General features: G+C 40.3%; 1 pseudogene; it reads left to right on the top strand.

The window, feature by feature from the left end:
• LOC116520734 overlaps positions 1-19,568 on the top strand; it is a 29,831-nt pseudogene extending 10,263 nt beyond the window's left edge.
• Positions 19,569-21,129: the final 1,561 nt, after the last annotated feature.

Raw genomic sequence — 21,129 nt, 5'->3', positions numbered from 1 at the left:
GCATCAGGTACCGTTCTGGTACGGTGCTCTAGAGGGCCGACCTGCCCGCCAGCACTCCTTACCTGTATTTGAGTTGTTTGGGGCTTCTGCGCATGGAGCGTACAGCATCTGTGTAACGCTCTGCTGAGCAGCTGGAGCATCGCGGAGGCATCACAGAGTATCGCAGGCGGTAAGTACGCATGCGCACACTGCGCATGTGTGCTGCATGCATTCATGTGATGGATGCCCAGCCCCATTGCACCGTACTAGTTGCAATGGGATCCGGAACCCCCCACAGAACTACATCTTCATTCCTCTTGTCTCTCAACCTCTATTTTATTTTTATTTACTTTCATTTTCTGCCTGGAGTGATGTTATAACAGAGCAGAGTTGGAAACTACTCCCAGGGACTTTTTGTTGTTCTCTTCCTTGTCCAAATTCCAGGGGATGAATTAGGGGATGAATCAACAGATGGTTTCTTAAAATTGCCATTGTTACCTTGACCACTTGGGGTGATTATCTCAATTAAAAGTTTAAATTTTTTTTGTGTGTTTTTTTTAATAATTCCCAAATCAAACCTTTTTTAAATATGTGCTTGTTCAGTATGTGCAAAGTATGAAAAGAGTTAGCCAAGTTTGTCTTGAAAGGTTCTTCAGAAAACTGACTTACTGTGGGAGGTCTGATGGCTTGTTGAGGCAATCTTTGCTCAAGGACTGTAGTGATATAAGTCCTTGGAGTTACCAGCTTCTATGTTGCTACAATTAAACTTTTAAGTAGAAACACTCTTATTTCCCAGATTGTTATTAATTGGCTAACTCCCTCTGTGTGAAACCCAACCAATGAGAAGAGCTTACATTTGTTAAAAAAAAAGAGCTTCATTTTGAACAACATTCTGGTCTTAGTGGGATGTTTCAGTGAGAGAAGGTTTGTTTAGTCTTTCTTGCATGGGAGCTGCTCAAACTTCCAAATCCATCTGCCTTTCACAGAACAGAAGCTGACTGGGAGAGAGAAGAGCTGCATTCTGAATCTTCCTTTCCTTTTCTCAACTTCATTAATTTGAATTCCTAAAATAATCTGATTTAACTGTAAGTAACTTTGTTTGCCTTTCATCCAATGGTTCCTGGGAGGATGAAACTTGATTTGCACATAACTCTGGGTATATTTTTAGATATCTAAGTATATTCGTTGTTTTCTTATTAGATTCCAAATTGGGAACCATCTTTCTACTACTATTACTTGCTTTTGAATCATAGTTCTCTCTATGTGAGTTTGTTTTAGCTGATTCAGCAGTACTATTTGGATCCTGCTTTAGATTTAAGATAACCCTCCCCCCCCCAGGGGGGGGATATTTATTGCTTGTATGATTCTGATTTTGAACCTGTTATATCTGCATCTACACCATCACCATCAAAGTTAGGTGCAAAAGATAAATCTCTATCTATGGTGGTCCAAAAATGTTTCCTAATCTCCTTTAGAATGATAGTAAGATGGTGATCTAAAAAAATGTAGCCTCTTTATTCACAGCAAGGCCACGAAACATCCAAGAAGCCTTGCAATCCCTTCTCCTGGAACCCCTCAGGCTCTTCGCCCCACCACCTTTTAATTAAAAGTAAATCCATGTGAATCCAGCATGTATAGCAGAGCACCAGCTGATGGTATCTTAATTTTTTATTATTATTTATGGGAAATGGTGTGGAGGCAATTTTGAAAAATAAAATTAGTAAATGGCTGCAACCTGGTACTTTCTTTGGAAGTAAGTCTTCCTGCAGATCTCCTCTCAAAGTGAGGGGGGTGGGGGGGGGAATAAAAAAGCATTGCCTTTTTCTGCATGAAGATGACTATATCCAGTTCATTGATGTACCATGACATACAATGTTTGTTTGTTTGAAAAATGTGCACACAGATATTGAGTTAAATAATGTTATAGTGGTTAGATATATATGAATTAGCAACAGCTCAGTGCAACTGTAAATCATATTAATTTGGTAATCTGAATTAACTTCTTCTATAGCATTCCAACATCTGCTTCCTAGAGAATAAACATGTTAAACATTCCAGTAGGTTTATTCTTATTAACTTTTAAAATCATAAACTCCAATGCCATTAGACCTATTTTATTTGATGTTCATTACTATTAAATCATCCAGTGTGAAAAAAATGGGGGGGGGGGAACTATTAAAGAAGTTCCTTAATCTGTTGAAATATTCATTTTGATGGATACGATTATAATAATATTTTTCTTGAGATCTTCAGCAATATAATTGTTATTTAGAACTAAGGACAAATACAGCAATTGGTTTCAAATTGTGATATCTTTAGGAAATACGACTCAGTTTACAAACAAACTTTGTAATAGAACAGGAGAATTTAAATCATTGGGACTAATTATCTGATCCACATTAAAATTTAAATGAATAGGACATGAAATACAATTTAGTTTTGCCATGGCACTTCGAATGACATACCTTCAGCAGGTAAAAAAGATTTTGATTCTATTTCATGTACATTTAAATAAGGGTTAAAATGTCTGTAGTTCCTTTCAAAAGTATTTTCAATTCTTTTTGTTTCCATCCCCCCCCACTTTCTTTACAGCTAGCTCACAAATACTTTTAAACCACAGTGTCCTGATTTGCTAAGCCATATTTAGAACTGTATGATCCAATCTTGCAATGAAGCAATGTGAAAATTAATATTACAACTCAGCATTGTTAATAAGCTAAGCAGTAGGGGATAGAAAACACAAGCATTAATATGTCTGCAGCCCTGTTATGGCTACTGAGTTATGGTTAATAGGAATTATGGTTTGATTAGAACCAAGCTGACAAAACTACAGGAGAAGCCCCTTTTTTTACTGCTTCAACACCAATGGATTTTAAGAACTCAGTTCAGTATTCTCAGGGTTTTTTATCTGAATATTAGAACACAACATTAGAATAATAGAGTTGGAAAAGTGTTTTGAGGTGTTCTAATCCAACCATATGCTCAGGCAGGAGACCCGATACAATTTCAAACATTTTAAATCCGATTTACTTAGATTTTTTTTAAAAAAAAAGAATATTTCTCTAAATCTTAAACCTAAAAGATCCCTATTGCATCAATTATGATGTATATAACTCAGTAAAACATATATAAAAGACAAAGATAATTTTATTAACTAGGGGGGCATTTTCATACCAGAACAGTTTAAGGTGGCACAATAGATAGGGCAATTTGGCTCTGAAATGCTAGTTAGCCATAGCCAGTTTACCCTCTTTAAAGAAATGATGAAAGTTATACAAGACGTCATGGAGGGTCACATGACATCCCTCTTTGTTATAACCTGAAAGAAGGTGCCACACCCTTATCAGACTATTCCCCATCTGGTCTAACAGTATTGTTTCCTTTTGACAGTAGCCTTCCTTGGTTTCAGACAAAAAAGGTTTCAGATATTGTTTGCTTCTCAGCTTTTTTTCAGCCCAAATATTGAGTGTAATTTTGCCATGCTGCAGTTTCCCATTCCTTGCTTTGCATTTTCAGCCATGCTGTTTAATACAATACAATACAATACAATACAATACAATACAATACAATACAATACAATACAATACAATACAATACAATAGCAGAGTTGGAAGGGACCTTGGAGGTCTTCTAGTCCAACCCCCTGCCTAGGCAGGAAACCCTATACTATTTCAGACAAATGGTTATCCAACATCTTCTTAAAGATTTCCAGTGTTGAGGCATTCGCAACTTCTGGAGATAAGCTGTTCCACTGATTAATTGTTCTAATTGTTCAGGAAATTTCTCCTCAGTTCTAAGTTGCTTCTCTCCTTGATTAGTTTCCATCCATTTCTTCTTGTTCTACCCTCAGGTCCTTTGGAGAATAGCTTGACTCCCTCTTCTTTGTGGCAACCCTTGAAATATTGGAATACTGCTATCATGTCTCCCCTAGTCCTTCTTTCCATTAAACTAGACACACCCAGTTCCTGCAACCGTTCTTCATATGTTTTAGTCTCCAGTGCCCTAATGATCTTTGTTGCTCTTCTCTGCACTCTTTAGTAACTGTTATTTAATAGCTGTTTGTTTCTTATAAATGCACCCACAGCATTATGCTTGAATATTATTCATAAACACCTGCATAAATGTGTTTTTTTTAAACTACAGAAACAACCTGTATGTTTTATGAGAGCTATGAAGCAGCCTTCTTCAATGTCATGTATTTTGTCTCTTGAATTCTACCTACCTTTTCATTATTATGAAAGGAAGTTTGGGAGGGGGGATTAAAGTAAGGAATCTACCTATGCGTGCATAATTCGCTCTCTCTCTCTCTACTTCAGATGTAATTAGAATTGCTAAGTGCAGGGACCGACATGTTCTTTTGTTCAGTATTAGACAGGTAATTTGCACATACAACAGGAAATGACAGCAGAAACAAAAGAGCAAAGTTCAACTTGGATTTTAGTAATAAATCAAAGGATTGTCTTTGGGAACAATTTTTCCTTAGAGCCTGCACACAAATATTCATTCTTTACTTATCAGTGTCCCTGAATATCCAGAATAGATTATATACGTTTGCCAAACAATATTCTTCTATAAAACAGTAGCCAGCTGAAGGAAAAACTGCAGCTGGCTAGAGGTCCTACAAAAAAACCATCCAACAATTGCGAAGGATGTGATTTCTGGTGGTCCACAGAAAATATATTTTCATTTTTTATATTGCACTAAATCAGGGGTGCTCAAACTACCCCTGAGCCGAATATGTGCAATGAACTTTGTGTTGCTGCAGAGAGTCTCCCCCTTGTGGGTCTTTTTGTGTGGATTGGAGAGGGACAGAAATTCCGACTTGGGGTCTGCTTCAGCCTCCTTGCGCGGGGCTCTGGGTGAAGTCTGGAGGGAAGTGCCGCTGGTGACGAAGAGCCAGAGCGCCTCGTTCCAGTGGGACTGCATCATGGACTGGAGCTGGCTGACCATCTCAGCCCACTGAGCCTCCAGGTGGCGATACCTGGCCTTGTACTCCCGCAGGTCTTCCCTCTGCTTGGAAAGCCCACGCTCATAGTCCTCAGTGAGGTGCTTCTACTGAGCTTCCTTCTCAGTCAGATCCAATTTGAATTGATCCAGCTGTTTTGCCAACTCTTTCTCCTGATGGCTGCTTAGCTCCAGCAACTACTTCTTGTTGGGGTCCTAAGGAGCCCTGGCAGGTGGGGGAGGAGTGGGGAGTAGAGCAGGGGTGGGTTTCAACCTGTTCGCGGTGGTCCCTGCGAACCGGTTGGTCAGCGAACCCGGAAGTAAGTAACTTCCGGGAACGGCAAAGGGGCCACCCACCCGCCCGCGCTCCTTACCCGGTTTTGACGAGTTTTGCGCTTCCACGCATGCGCAGGATGCATACAGCGCCTGCGCGATCCTCCAGGAGCAGCTGGAGCATCGCACAGACGCTAGTACGCATGCGTGCACCGCGCACGTGCACGAGGACGCCACCGGCCCCGTTCCAACCGAACCGGTTGGAACGGGGCGAGAAACCCACCCCTGGAGTAGAGGCTGGCAAGGTGCCTCTCTATGTGACTGGCATTGAGCTGGCCATGCCGACCCAGTCACATGACCACCATGTCATGCCCACCTAGCCGGTCATTAGGCAGATCATATTAGTGGTCCGCGGGATTTAAAATTATGAACTTAGTGGTCTCTGAGGTCCAAAAGGTTGATGACCCTACTTTAAAATAATGTCCAGAACTCCTGTGTCAGTCTTCCCAATCTGCTGCTTTTTAGATATGTTGGACTACAGTTCCCATCATATTGAGTCAGCAAAGCACACTAGGAAAAATGAGTTTTTTTGTGGTCTCAGATACTTCGACAGATTGATTGATGGAAAAAATGAAATGTTGGGAACTCAGCAAACTTCTATAGCAGGTATAGCCAACTTTTTGTCTCCCAGATATTATGGAATTGCAAAAACTTCCACCATTCTTGCCCACTGGCCATGTTACTTAGGAATACTGAGACTTGTAGTTCAAGAACGATCTCAACATTATTTTCTTCAACTAGATAGATGGAAAATATAGTTTTTCATTCTGCATAAATTAATCATTTCAGTGTCTGAAGAAGTTTGATTGTAGTATTCTACATAAGACAAAGTGGAAGTTCATATCAAAACACTGGAGCAATTGTATCCTCTGAAAGATTTGCCCTTCCATGCCATCTATGTGGGTGGGTGGGTGTGCGTGCGCGCGCACACACACGCACACAAGGCTTTGTTTCAGCAGAAGTATTATCTATATCAGCACAGATATGTATGTATGTATGTATGTATGTGTATATATATATATATATATATATATATACACATACATACATACATACATACATACATGTATGTATGTATGTTGTATTTGTGCTGATAAATAAATAAAGGGAGACTAGTATAGATCTATTTCAAGCTATTTATCAGCACAAATACAACAAATGTAACAAAAAGGCAACAGTAAAAATATTGGGTTTCTGTCTGGATGGTCTCTTGTGACGAGCCGAAGGACAGAGAATGGAAGTAGTGATCTTCCTCCCATATTTGGGCATACTGGGGGTTGTAAAATATATATATATATACACACACACACACAAAATATATATATATACACACACACACACACACACACATATATATATATAAAACTGTGCATTACATTGACCCATCCCATCTGAGCAGACAGGGAGTTATTTGTGGATCTCATCTATTAAAGTTTTGGTTGGCAGGACCCAGGAAGAGAGCCTTCTCTGCTGTGCCCTTTGGAGTGTCTTACCCAGTGCAATTATCACTGACCCCCTGGCATTCTTCAGGTGGCTGGGAATTCTGGGAGATGCAGATCCAACACATGTGGAAGACATTAGGTTGGGGAAGCTACAAAATGCAGTTGGACCTGAGCCTCCGAAGCATAAGGGGTTTTAGATAAGTTTATGCCTCCTCTCAGATTGCAATAATTAAAGAAGACAGGCTTATCTGCATTTGACTTCTAACTCAATGTGGCATAACTCCCAATCACTGAAGGAATTTTGTTTTGTCAAAATAGAGGTGCTGCTAAATTTTAGCTAAGTTCTATCCTGTGCATATATGTGTTGTTTGTACTCTTAAAGTCAAAACAAAGTATTTTTTAAAGAAACAATCTTCATAGAGAGGCCTTATCTTTTCCTGCGTTGTTGTTCTCCACATTTTCCCCCAATTGCTTTTACTTTAGTTTTGCATTTTTTTTTAGTTTTGCTGAAACATTTTGTGGCAATTATGAGCATATCCTTGGGAGGTCTTCCTTACTATTTTAGGAAAATAGGAAGTCCAATTCTTAATTCCAAAAATATGTAGCAGAGGCAACATAATTTCTTTGAGAATTCCTTCAGTAGTCTCATGCCCAAATTATTTTTGTATCTGACTATCTTCACTAAGTGTGTTGGTTGTTTGTATGGCCTCTGTAGGGAGGGCATTGTAAGTGAGCTATTTCTCTGCTGATTTATGTAGTAAGGGACACAGCAAGATCTGAAATACTCATATTTTTAGCACACATGGATCTCCTGCAGCATTTAGCTCCTCTTCTCACTTATTCATCAAACTTGTGTTAACAGTAGACCTCTTTTTGAAATAAAAATGGCATTTCCTCCTTTGGGAGAGCAAGAAATTTCCTTTGCAGGATGTTGCCTCTTGATTCAGTCCCCAAACCAATCTGGCAAAGTTACATCACTTTTTAAGCAAAGTATTTTACTATTGATCGTGTACAGTTGGATCACAACTTGGAAGTAAATGGCCTCTTATCTCATTTTGAAGACGAACTATCATCCATTCAGTTGTTCTGGATAAAATCCTGTGGAGATGAAATTCCATTGTCTGAAACTTTAATTGATTGGTTGTCAACAGTATGCTACTAAGCCACCTGGCAACATGTTTGTTCAAACAAAACTATCTGGTAGAGATATACAGTGTACATCAATGAATTGTCCTCTCCCCCATTTGTTCTCTTTGTATATTTAGATCCATTTTCTGGTATATTTTAAAATAAGCATAGCAATAATAATATATATCATCCTAGATTTTAACAGGAGGAAACTCAAGGAACTATATAGATAAAATTGGAGTGACTTATTAATGAAAGTCAGGAGGTGGAAAGAATGGATAATGCTACCTTCTTGATATTGTACATCCAAGAGAGTAGCTGTATAAGATGAAAATGCTTTGTGAGGTTGATGTTTCAAGAAATGAAACATTTATAAAACAAGACTTTTTGATGTCCAACATAAAAAAAGAAAGGCACCTAAGATGCCCTGTTCTTTTCCCCTTGTTTCAAATTCTTCACTTTGGCACCCACTGGTGGTCAGTAAATAAAACTACTAGCGTTTAATTTATAGGCGATGGCTATAACTATTACTGAGTTTCTGCATCTGAATTTCATGAACAATTTATTCTGTAACAGTTAAATAGCTTCATTTCTAATTCTCTTCTGTTTTATAGTTTTTTTATATGTTTACAGGGACATGGTTGAAAAGTAGTTTAGGCATCGTTGAACAAAAAGGAAATAGATTGACCTAGATCTATATTGCCCCCCAGCTGGGATATTGGGTTGCAGCCATGTCTCCCACAAATTCAGGTAAGACCGATCTTTTATTTGCTCCAGTATAAATATATGGCATTGAGTAAGTACAAAGAAGTTTCACTATAGAGTTTCTCAAGAGCTTTATCACCCCAACCTCCGCAGGAAGGCAGAACCTATTATATTGGTCTGTCCCCATTGACTACAGGACCTTGATGGATTCCAGAAGGAACTGGGGGTTATAACTACAGATCTGCTGCGCAGTACAGCCGAATTCTTAGTCACTGTTTGGAATAGAGACAATTTACAAACAGTTGTAGGATAATCCCCAAATTAAATCATTGTTACAATTTGTAGAATGTGGTGATTTCAGAAAATCATAGTACGCGCAGGATTTACTGTATATCTTTCCTGCCATAAATGGAATGAGTTCCCCCTTAACTGCAAGAATTGCCACATATGTACATCACAAAATGGTTATCAGCTCTGATATATGATCAGCTGTAGTCTTGATTTATACATAGATCGAATGAGTTAGGAAGCCAATTGGCTGACTGTTGCCCCATTGCATCATTCATTTTGTAGGCATGTCATCTCCAAATAGATGCTGCTGCTCCAGGTTACAATCCAGATAATAACACAGGCCCATTGTTTTGGTTGGTTCCACTAACCAAAGAACATGTATCACTGCACTTTATTTATTCACAGTGTCCTTAGCATAGGCCTGTTCTGGGATATTCTGAGTAATTCAAATCAGTGGCATCCCTCAGCTCTGGAAACCTGTCTAATCAGGGCTGCTGCCTGATCCCATCAGAGAATACTGCTAGAAGTAGATCAGATGATATTCTGCTGCAAGGAGTTTTTTGTTGTCAAAGTAAGAGTTAGCCAGCCTATGATTAAAAATACCCTAAAATGGGTTAGAAAACTTTGACTTGCCTGTCCTTAGAATTTTAATTCTAACCCTCCCCCCCCACATCCTATAGATCACACTGTGACAGAGAACACCAATATTGACCAGACGATGTTTCTTTTGGAAATCGTTGGAGGGGTAGTTTTTGTACTACTTATTATGCTGTGCTTCCTTGTTCACTATTTCAGGTAAGGTGTCTCATTTTTATAGTTAATTATATTTGTAGACTGGGTCAGCATAAAAGATGGAAGGAAGAAAATGGAAGGAAGAGGGACCAAATTATTTTCTATCTGGTCTTTTTTTTGTATAAGTACATTTCAACAAGCCTTGAATGGATTCATAATTTCCATAACTGAATGAATATCTTTGGATTCTACTTATTATCCAAAGCCTACTTACTCCCTGAAGATTTTATGTGAGCTGCCCACAAACCTGTACCATGAAAATATGTTGAATTACTGGTCTAACACATTGCTATGATACCAGATGTAGGAAATTTCTTTACGTTTATTTTAACCATTTATCATATTATATTGTATATTATATAGCATATAATATATTGAATATTATCACAGTCAGTACTTTCAGAACTGATGGTCTTATTCTAAATATCTTTTGAGAAATGTGATAATACTACAAATGTTAGTAAGAGAAAACAAACAAAAATAGGATGGGTGATGCAACTCATGTTAATTTTTCTATTTGCTTATGGAACAAGCTGCATTATAGAGCAATCTAATTTCCAACTTGAGGGTATCAACAATAGTTTATGAAACAGCAGCATTTATAAAACTTAAGAAAAGTAAAATTTCTCACATTTTAGCATAGTGTATGTATTCTCTATATTTGCTGAAACAGAACAGTTAAATCAAGAATGTAACATTATTTTTTCTTTCTTTCTTTCCTAAATTTCTTTCAGTAAAACTACCTTATTGCTGAAGTCCTACTAAATATATTACCTGATACAAATAATTTTAACAGAAAGAATTATAAGGCTGACTTTCTTCTTTTATAATATCTGCTTCTACTCTTGTTATTTTTTTTATTACTGTATTCCTTTTTTCATTTCATGAGTTTCAGTATTGATCTGTACAATTGAAATATCTAATGTAACACATCAAGTTTTTGAAGATAAACAGAAAAACAAAGAGTTGTTGGTATGCTTGAAAATTGTGGCAAAAAGAAGAATTTCCAATAGCAATAGCAATAGCAATTAGACTTATATACCGCTTCATAGGGCTTTCAGCCCTCTCTAAGCGGTTTACAGAGTCAGCATATCGCCCCCACAGTCTGGGTACTCATTTCACCCACCTCGGAAGGATGGAAGGCTGAGTCAACCTTGAGCCAGTGAGATTAGAACCGCTGAACTGCAGATAACAGTCAGCTGAAGTGGCCTGCAGTACTGCACCCTAACCACTGCGCCACCTCGGCTCTTCCAGGGTGGATCGAGCCACAGAACATTCAGTTTGAGGTGCAAAATAAAATCAGGAGGTGTTAATTTGCTTGTGCCTCTTGCAACTTTCAATAGCTTTCTTTACCTCAGCACTCTGCACTTATAGTGGACCATAATTCCCATAACTTCTACCCATCTATCTTGGGCAGCCAGGTTTATGATAATTGGAAGAGAGTATAGGTGTTTGAATACTAGGTATTCACTAGACCGTTCTTTTGCTGCAAGTCTCTTTAAAATGAATTTTTTTCTATTCCTTTTTTAATATTAGGAGAAAGTGTATGAAGCCACGTCAATTATTTAAAAAGCTACAGTTCTCCGCAGCATTCAGAAGTGCTACGACGGATCAATCAACTTCTACGTCCAACCTTAGTTTAGTAGTTTCCCAAAGTGAATCAGAAATTCTCAGTGGCAACATGCACTCAGAATCCTCTGGCCATGAGGAAGTAGTGATGGTTGATGTTCATGTGAACCAAGGATGCTCTTTAGGAGAAGCAGATATGCATACCCCTGTGCTCCAACATACTTATAGCACCTCACAGGAATTTAGTCCCAGAGAGGAATCGCTTTCTCATAAGGAAAATGACCAACGATGCATATCTTTAGAGAATATGGCAACTTTTTTTACAAATGGAAGGAAGTCTCTAGAAGAGACAGAAGGGTTTGGTTCTCCGGAAAAAGATGAATATAGACACAGTTTCAACGCAATGTCAAGCCAGTCTTTATTGGAGAAGCACGAGCAAGCAAGCTTCCAAGTTGAATTATCTATCTCACCACAGGTGCAGTCACAACACCTGGCTGCTCAAGCAATATCTCTTCAACATTTGCAAGAAGCTGGTACAGGTGACTGGAAACCACAACACGTTGTGATGTCTGAATCAATATCCATTCCACCATCCCTCAGTGCTGAGCTTCTTACTAAGAAAGGTCTAGCAGAGCTAGGTGGAAGTAAGCCTTTACCTCATCCAGAAGCATGGTTTGTTACTTTGGATGGGCGTCCCAATGCTCAAGTTAGACATTCCTACATTGATCTTCAAAAAAACGGAAAGAATGGAATTAACAACCCGGATTCTGGAAATGGCATGAATGAGCGAAAACAGCAAGTGCAGTTGTATCCGCAGAGAGATTTAGATGAAGATTTGGACCAAAGTGGCAGTGAATGTGGAACTGCAGTTTGTAGTCCTGAAAATAATACTCCAGGATATGTGTTGGATGGAGGGAGAAGAAGAAGAGATGGCCAATTGCCCAGTCTGCAGGAAGAAACAAAGAGAAGTGTAGAAAGTCCACCAGAGCCTTTACCAAATACAGAACGTAAAACCACTAGATACCATGAAGTAAGTTGTGATAGCAGTGACGGTGAGAATGCTAATTGTCAAATGGAAGGTAAAAAGACTCCGTGGCAAAAGCGAGAGGAAAGACCAGTCCTGGCATTCGATTCCATTCTGAAGTAACCTGAAGTATATTCGATATTTTTGCCAAGATAATATAGAATTGTTTTTTTTTAATTAACAGAAGAAAAAAAAAGATGAAGTAATCTTTTGGGTGAGTTGCAACTAAAAAGATAGTCAAGATATTCAAGATAACTTTTATGAAAACTCACCTAGTTGTTTTTGGAGGTCTGTATGAAAATGTGACTTTGAATTCCATTTATTTGATATTATCCATCAAGGACATATTGATATTTTGACATGCAGATCATAACCTCAGATTTTCCTGAAATGGAATCTGTGTGAAACTTTTTTTTATTATTTCTTATTTGTTAATTCAAATATATCATAATGATGTTAAGTGGAGTTCAAAACTTGACATCTACAGATATGCATTATTTTAAAGGATAGCTATGCACTATGCTTTTTAGTAATTTTGTTTTTGCTTTAATGTTCTTATTTACAAGGAAGCTCCAAAATGTTGTCTTCCTTTACTATAATCTACATTTTTTTACATGAAACTTGACAAGGATTTTTTGGTATCTGAAATTTTTTTTGTGAAACCAAACCAAATTTTTAAAGTCAGCTTTGATTTCTTCAGTTCCCATTCTAAGTGCCTATTTTACAGGAACAATGAACAGTTTCTTCTTTTGCAAGCACCTTGAATAATCAGATTTTTTTTAACAAAAAAAATTCTGACAATATATCTGTTCTTTTATTTGCATGCTATAAAATGTTTCTGCTGAATGATTTTTTTTATTTCAAAACAATATATTCGCTAATTTTGGTGTGTACTGTGGATTCTACTTTGCAAAAGTAAACTATGAGACATTTTTGAAAACCAAAATAGTTTCACTGATTGTATATATGATGTATATAGTTTCAAGTAACATGGATTTTGGACCAAGCAAGTAGACTGAATGTGTCTAGAAATGTCAGGCAGAGTTGCTATAATCTACCCAACAGTGCCAGATACATTTCTGTTTATTTTCTCTTTATAAAACTGCTTATCTAAAAAATGTAATTAAAAAAGCAAGTTTTTGAAAACATGTGTTTTTTTTAAATTCCTCTTTGGAATCATAGCATTATTATTAAGAAATAAAATACTGAGTATGTAATAAGTGAGAGTTATATTTTATTTGCTTACGTCCTATAAAAATATTCATAGAATAAATACGATCACATGAATTTATAGAATGAATTAATAATTATACAAGCCAAGGTAGGAGATTGTATGATTAATTATCTTTGCCATTTGCTTGTCCCTACCTTTTCCTGCAATTTTCCTCAAAATTAACATTTTCAGCTTCCCTGGTGGCAAAACACTATTCTTTGTCTTGACTTCGACTGACAACAATTCATTTAGTAGTCTTCGGTTTACAACAATTCATTTACTGACTGTTCAAAGTTACTATGGCACTGAAAAAGTGACAGGACCATTTTTCACATTTACAATCATTGCAGCATCTCCATGGTCACATGATCAACATTCAACTTCTTTCCCATTTTCTCAATGTATGCATATAGCAGCGCTATCAGAAAATCACAATCAGGTTATTTTAAATGTGTCCCCCAATGTTGTTATTTTTTCTTCCATTCAATTGTCCCTGCAATTTTCTTAGCAAGAGTTTTCAAAAGTGTTTTGCCACTGCCGCCTCCTTAGGGCTGAGAGAAAGTGACTGGCCCAAGGTCAAATGGCAGGTTTTGTGCTGAAATTCATGATCTCTTGATTTCTAGCCTGCTATCTCAACCACTACACCAAACTAATTTCCAATGTAGATGTTAATAATAACCAAAACATTGAGAAAGCCATTGTATGTTGATTACACTCACTGTGATTTCCAGATATAAATCAACCATTAAAGGAAAGCCTGTCCCTGATTGATGCTGCCTGTCAGGTTACAACCAAAGTTCTTGGTCCTCTCTATTCTTTAGAACAGGGATGGCGAATCTTTTTGTAAAGACGTGCCAAAATTGTGCATGTGCGTGCGATTGCACGCATGTGCGTGCCCACACCCACAATGCAATGTGCATGTGCGCATGACCCCATTGGGCCCATTTTGTGCCCTCTCCAGGCTCTGGAAGCTTTCCTGAAGCCTGGGGAGGGCAAAAACAGCCTCTCCAAGCCCTCCGAAAGGCTGAAAATCAGATGGTCGGTGCGCGCATGGATGCTGGAGCTGACAGCTCATGTGTCAGCAGATATGGCTCTGGATGCCAGCTGTGGCATGCATGCCATAGGTTCGCCATCAGGCCTTAGAACTAAGGATCTTATGCTCTTTTTAAAGGGTTTAACACTTCCTGATCGATCACAGTGGGAGTTAATCTACAGCAATTAATCGAAATCTTTCAGTAAATAATGTCAGGTCAGTGCTTTTGTTCTCCTTCAAGATAACAGGAGGATCTGCTCCAGATGTCCATTTTGGATACTTTACAGTGCTCTATCTCCTCACTACATTTAGTAGGGAACTTGTAAAATGTGGTGAAACTCACTTAACAACGCTCTTGCTTAGCAACCAAAATGTTGGCTCAGAAGCTCTGGCATTTGAAGCACGCAAGTCTTAAAGCTGTCACATAAAGACTCATCCTAGATTAAATTATGGTTCATTCTGGACAGTATTCACACCAACAACCAGCTAGATGGCCTGAAGTGCTCAAAGTAGTATACACAGGATACACACACACCAATTTCCCCCTTTTTCACCATCCTGTGAGGCACATGGGACAAGTGAGAGTGACCGGCCCAAAAGTCATCCAGGGAACTCCATGGCTAAGAGTGGACCAGAAGCCAAATCACCCTTGTGCCAATCCAAATCATTAGCCACACTGCACCACACTGCCTTTACTAGTTCTTGGCTGACTGCCATTACTTTTTAGGCCCACCTCCCTCCCAGGTGGCGGTAAGGATATGACATAAATCACATCCCAATGGACAGCACTGAAGTAAGGCAGTATAAATAAATACTAGCAAATAAATAAATATGAACTATCCACGGCATGACAAAACCACGCTCCACTAAAGCGCGCCCGATTAAACCGCATCGCTGATGTCATCAGCAGGGCGACAACAGTAACCGCGGAGAAAAAAGGGTGCTTTAAATAGCGCTTTGAAAGCAAGCCGATTCAAGTTAAGGTAAGGGTTAGGTTTAGGGTTAGGTTTAGGGTTAGGTTAAGGGTTAGGGTTAGGTTTAGCGTTAGGTTAAGTGTTAGGGTTAGGGTTAGGTTAAGGGTTAGGTTTAGGGTTAGGTTAAGGGTTAGGGTTAGGTTTAGCGTTAGGTTAGAAAAAAATGGGAGAAAGAAAAAGACTGAAAATTCTTTTTAATGGATGCATAAGAAAAAACAAAGTCAGACAGAACTAATTCCCTGGTAGCTAGAGGGAATGGCTCCACTGAGAATCAAAAAAAAAAAAAAAAAAAAAAGAGGGAGAGAGAGAATCAGTTTCTTTGCCTATCTACATACATGTCTGTTAATCAAAGACTTTTCAACATTGATGGACTGAGTGATATAAATGCCTATAAAATAATAAAAACTGCCAATCTGAACTGGCTGCTTTTTTTTCACACCACCCCATGGATTCTTTTCCAGGGAGCATTTGACTGCTTCTAGGTTGTCTTTTTGACTCAGCTGCTGACAGGGACCACCATAGTTGCAATGAACTGAGACTCAATACTTTTTGATAGCCTCTTGGCCAACCTCCTCATAGCCACCATAGGCCAAGGTTATTGCTCAGTAAACACTGACATCTGCTCCGTTGTACTTTCATGGACTATTATTTGAAATAAAGCCATTGGCAAGGTGAATGTAATTACTGTATGCAAATGGAGCACTTCTCATGAATAAAATAATACCAGTTTAGTTAAGGCATCAAGGTAAAAATCAGGAGACCTTGAGTTCTAGTTCTGCCTTGGTTACGAGAAATTAGCTGCCTTTGGGCCAATCACTCTCAGCCCAAGCTAACTCATTGGAGAAAACTGGAGAAAGGTATGTTGGATATGCTCGCTGTCTTGAGTTATTTCTTAAAAAATAATGAAGGGGGGAAATAATAAATAAATAAATGAAATATTTGTCACTTTGAGCTATTTCAAAATAATAATAAAGGTGGGTTAAAAATAAAAAAAAATCATGATCCTAATTTAAGACATCCAAATTTGGATAGAGAAATTGTGGGATGTGTTTCATGTCATTGAATAAAGTAAGTATGGAAGACTGGTAATAAAATGGCTCCGTTTTTTTGAAATACAGAATTTAGGGAGAGAGGATTTATTAGTATTTAATTTTCTTGTTTGTTTTATATATGCTCCCTCCGGGTTCATAGAAATTCAAAACAGATTCCAGAATTAATACTATCACAAACCATGATTTGCAGTATATGCTTTTTTTCCAGCAGAGAAAGGAATAAGGTCATTTTAGAATACAGTTACAGGTGAAACTTGAAAAATTAGAATATTGTGCAAAAGTTCATTTATTTCAGTAATGCAACTTAAAAGGTGAAACTAATATATGAGATAGACTCGTTACATGCAAAGCAAGATAGTCCAAGCCGTGATTTGTCATAATTGTGATGATTATGGCTTAGAGCTCATGAAACCCCAAATCCACAATCTCAGAAAATTAGAATATTGTGAAAAGGTGCAATATTCTAGGCTCAAAGTGTCCCACTCTAATCAGCTAATTAAGTCATAACACCTGCAAAGGGGTTCCTGAGTCTCTCAGTCTGGTTCAGTAGAAATCGCAATCATGGGAAAGACTGCTGACCTGACAGTTGTGCAGAAAACCATCATTGACACCCTCCATAAGGAGGGAAAGCCTCAAAAGGTAATTGCAAATGAGGTTGGATGTTCCCAAAGTGCTGTATCAAAGCACATTAATAGAAAGTTATGTAAAAGGGAAAGTGTGGAAGAAAAAGGTGCACAAGCAGCAGGGATGATCGCAGCCTGGAGGAAAAGGCCATGCAAAAAGTGTTGGGGACTTTCACAAGGAGTGGACTGAGGCTGGAGTCAGTGCATCAAGAGCCACCACACACAGATGGATCCTGGACATGGGCTTCAAATGTTGTATTCCCCTTGTCAAGCCGCTCCTGAACAACAAACAACGTTATTAAGTTCAGTATTAACTGAAGAGGCGTGAGGCGGCTGAGATAAGTGAACAGCTATTTTATTTGGTAGAACAGCAACAACGACTATGTACAGCAATTCAGCACTTCGCCCTGCTTGACAGCTATTTATACTAGAGCTGTCAAGCAGGGCGACCAATAGGAATGCTTGGGCAGCCCGCGCTCAACCTGCCGCGCCTTAGCCAATCAGGTGCGGCTGAGCTGTTGCCAGCTGACAGTCATAAATTGAGGACCTGTGGCCGGTTGTAAGTTGAGGACTTTAGGACCGGTCGCAAGTCGAGGACTTAGCACTCCTTTCCCCCTAGTGAGGGCGCCTGCACAAATGAAGCGCATGCGTGATTGCTTAAGTAGGCGGGCCAGTGTCAGACCTGCCCAGAACGCCTCAGTTGTAGTGGCACCATCGATGAGGGCCGCCATGTCCGAGGCAGTAAGAGGCAGATCGAGAAAGGCAATGGAAAGCACAGACATGGAGAGAACTGGGTGAGGGTCAGTAGTAGGAAGAGGGCAGCCACTGAGGGCATTAGCATACCCAAGCTGTTTGCCCGGATGGTACTGCAGCGTATAGGAATACGCTGTGAGGAATTTCATCCAGTGGGTCATCCAAAGAGAGAGAAAGGGGGGGTAGGATGGTCACTGGCCAGAAGCCCAAGAAGTGGCTTGTGGTCAGTGAAGGGCATAAAATGCCGTCCGTATAAATAGTCATGGAACTTTTTAATCCTGGACATGGCAGCCAGAGCCTCCTTGTCGATCTGGCTGTAGTTTGTCACAGCGGGAGAGAATGTCCGGGAATAAAAAGCAATGGGGGCCTCTGCTGGTAGGCCTGTGCCATATCAAGTTTGCCAAAGATGCAGCCCTGTCCTAAAGAATGGAGCAGGTGCTGCACAACAGGGACTGGATAGGGGTTGCCTGGACACCGAGGCTGATGGTCGACTTATAGTCAGCACAGATCCTGATAGACCCATCGGCCTTAACTGGGACCACTATGGGGGTCTCCCATTTGGAGTGGTCGACGGGCTCCAGGACCCCCTGAGCCAACAGCTTGTCAATCTCGGCATCAACCTTGGCCTCAAAGCAAAGGGCACCCTGTGAGCCTTCAGCCTGATAGGAGCAACCTGGGGGTCCAAATTCAAGGAACTGGGGTACCTTTATATTCCCCCAACTTACTGTTGAAGAGTCAGCAAAATCAGAAATGACGTCCTCAAAGGTAGATGGAGCGGCCGTGGTTTGATGAACCCCCAAGAGAGAAAGGCCCAGTGAGGGGAACCAGTCAAGCCTCAACAGGGCAGGCAATGGCTTTCCCACCACCAGAACAGGAAGTTTACCGTGGAAAGCTCCATAATCAACCTACACAGAGTAACTGCCCAGGGTGGGAATTTGAGTCTCCTGGTAGTCCTGAGGGTCAGGTGGTCATGGGAGATGGTTGGGCACAACTGGGACAGTGTGGCCCAGGAGAGGAGGGAGCAGGAGGAGCCAGAGTCAACCTCCATGGTGCAAGGTGATCCTTCAAGCAGCAGAGACACGGTGATCTTCTTAGAGTCAGTTGATGCCTTGCTCACCGACTCTGAAGGGGTGTCCGGTGGATTCTTATTAATGGCCTAGCAGTTGTCTTTCCGCTGCTGCTGGTGGCGGGGCTGCTGAAAGCACAGCTGTGCCGGCTGGTGTAAAGTGGTGGGCAGCCATCAGGTTGCGGGGCGGGTGGCAAGGTGGCATGGCATACCGGGGCCAGGTATCCTTTCTTGTTGCACCTGAGGCAAATGGCAGCCTTAAAAGGACAAAAGGAGCGGGTGTGGTTGCCTTTGCAACCCCAAAAAGTGGCTACCGTGACGCGGCTGGCCGGCAGCCATCTGGGTAGAGCACTGAGGCAGTCTACCTATTCTTCCTCCAGATCATCTAGGGAAGCCAGCTCATCATTGAGGCAGGTTCTCTGGGGAGGAGTGAGCGGTTGCTGGTAGTGGTGCATCTCAGCTGTCGATTGTTCTGAAAGTTCAGTGGCTCTAGCCTCCTCCACTGCCTGTTGTAGAGTGATTTCTGCCTGAGCGAACAATCTCCACTTCAGGTGGAGATCCCAAACCCCGCAGATGAACTGTTCAACGAGGGAATTGTCGAGGTTGATGAATTCGCACTGGATAGCCGCTGTTTGGAGAGACTGTAAGAATTGGCTTACAGTCTTGGTGTCTCTCTGCACACATTGCCTAAAAGCATACCGGTGGGCTATCCTAGAAGGCGTTGAGGCGTAGTGATTCTTTAGCTTATTTATAAGAGTGTCCCAATTTAGTTTATACACAACCAAAGGTGAAGCAAGAGCCCTGGCTGTATTAAACATCTCGGGACCGCACGAGCCTAGGAAAAAGCTACACTTGCGGTCCGAGGGTAAGTTGTGGCTGTTATTCGCTATGAGGAAGCATTCAAAGCGTTCCAAAAAGCCAGCCCATAACTCTCCAGTGGTTCCAAAGGTTGCGAACGGCGGGAGTGAAGCCGTGGCTGTCGCAGCTTGAGGTAAAAAAAAATCCTCTTGTACAAAAAGGAAGGAAATTAATTGAGCTTCCTTTTCTGTAGCTGTTCAGGCAGGAACCATCAGAATCCCACCCTTTTCGCCAGTGTTAAGTTCAGTATTAACTGAAGAGGTGGCTGAGGTAAGAGAACAGCTATTTTATTCGGTAGAATGGCAACAACAACTATGTACAGAGATTCAGCACCTTGCCCTGCTATCAGGCACGGCTGAGTTGTTGCCGGCTGTAAGTCATAAGTCAAGGACCTGCGGCTGGTCTAAGTCAAGGATTTTAGGACCAGTCACAAGTCGATGACTTAGCAAAAGTCAGAAGCGTCTTACCTGGGTTAAAAAAACCCAGACCTGGTCTGTTGCTCAGTGGTCAAAAGTCCTCTTTTCTGATGAGAGAAACTTTTGCATCTCATTTGGAAACCAAGGACCCAGAGTATGGAGGAAGAATGGAGAGGCACACACTGCAAGATGCTTGAAGTCCAGTGTGAAGTTTCCACAGTCTGTGTTGATTTGGGGAGCCATGTCATTTGCTGGAGTTGGTCCACTGTGCTTCATTAAGTCCAGGGTCAACGCAGCCATCTACCAGGAGATTTTGGAGCACTTCATGCTTCCTTCCACAGACAAGCTTTATGGGGATGCTGACTTCATTTTCCAGCAGGACTTGGCACCTGCCCACACTGCCAAAAGCACCAAAACCTGGTTCAATGACCATGGGATTACTGTGCTTGATTGGCCAACAAACTCACCTGACCTGAACCCCATAGAGAATTTATGGGGCATTGCCAAGAGAAAGATGAGAGACATGAGACCAAACAATGCAGAAGAGCTGAAGGCTGCTATTGAAGCATCCTGGTCTTCCATAACACCTCAGCAGTGCACAGGCTGATAGCTTACATGCCACGCCGCATTGAGGCAGTAATTACGGCAAATGGGGCCCAAACCAAGTAAGGATGCTTATACTTTTCAGAGGTCCAATATTGTACTATGTACAATCCTTGTTTTATTGATTGCATGTAATATTCATTCTAATTTTCTGAAATTGTGGATTTGGGGTTTTCATGAGCTGTAAGCCATAATCATCACAATTATGACAAATCACGGCTTGAACTATCTTGCTTTGCATGTAATGAGACTATCTCATATATTAGTTTCACCTTTTAAGTTGCATTACTGAAATAAATGAACTTTTGCATGATATTCTAATTTTTTGAGT

Source organism: Thamnophis elegans, chromosome Z (genome assembly GCF_009769535.1).
Source record: "Thamnophis elegans isolate rThaEle1 chromosome Z, rThaEle1.pri, whole genome shotgun sequence".
NCBI classification, from domain to species: Eukaryota; Metazoa; Chordata; class Lepidosauria; order Squamata; family Colubridae; genus Thamnophis; species Thamnophis elegans.
Note: the sequence above shows the minus strand (reverse complement) of the source record. Positions and strands in the feature narration are given on the sequence as shown.